We start from the raw sequence: 794 nt of genomic DNA, 5'->3' as shown, positions 1-794 counted from the left end.
CCTCTCAGCAGCTGTCTGTACACCTCAGATGACGCCGCCCCTGCAGCAGTTTCTGTCGTGAGCCCGAGGGTTCAAAGCCCCGAGAGGTGCATGCATGCATGCATGCATGCACTCCTCCAAGCAAGCATGCATGCATGCATGCATGCATGCAGGAATCCCCCAGCCAGCGAGAGCCCGAAGCAGCCTTGTGGGCGTCAGAAGCAGCAGAGCTGCAACCCCGAGCTGTCCATACACCCCAGCACTGCTGCTGCTGCTGCGTGCAAGAAAGAAAGCAGAGAAGAACGGTGGTTGCTTGAGGGGCCCCCACGCGTCTCTCTTCGTCGATTGGGGCGTCTGTTGAAATAAAAAAAGAAAAATTAAACAAATTATTTTATAAAGAAAGAGAAAATGAAGGAGAAAGCTACAGAGCAACACCAGCAACACTCGCAGCCACCGCAGCATGCACTGCAACCAGCCGAAGAAAGCAGAAACTCTGGGGTTTTATATGGTGTTTCTTGCTGCTGTTCTCTGCACTTTTTCAGATATTTTTATTTCTTTTAAAATAAAAAAGAAATTTAAAACGAAAAACAAACAAACAAAGAAAACCACCAAGTGCAAGCAGCGGCCACCACGGGGCTGTGGGCTGCTGCTCCCTCTCCGTCTGTTGCAGTACAAGAGCTGTATTTATACTTTGTGTGGAGGATATTTAATTTATTTTTCTCAATAAATAAATTAATATAATTAAATATATATTTTCTACCTTTTTTTGCATCTATTCTTGAATTTTAAGCCCCAAATCATCGAATATGAATACA

Source organism: Eimeria mitis, genomic scaffold, assembly GCF_000499745.2.
Source record: "Eimeria mitis Houghton genomic scaffold, Emh_scaff2050, whole genome shotgun sequence".
Classification (NCBI taxonomy): Eukaryota; Apicomplexa; class Conoidasida; order Eucoccidiorida; family Eimeriidae; genus Eimeria; species Eimeria mitis.
The sequence above is the reverse complement of the archived record's forward strand: the minus strand, read 5'-3'. Positions refer to the sequence as shown.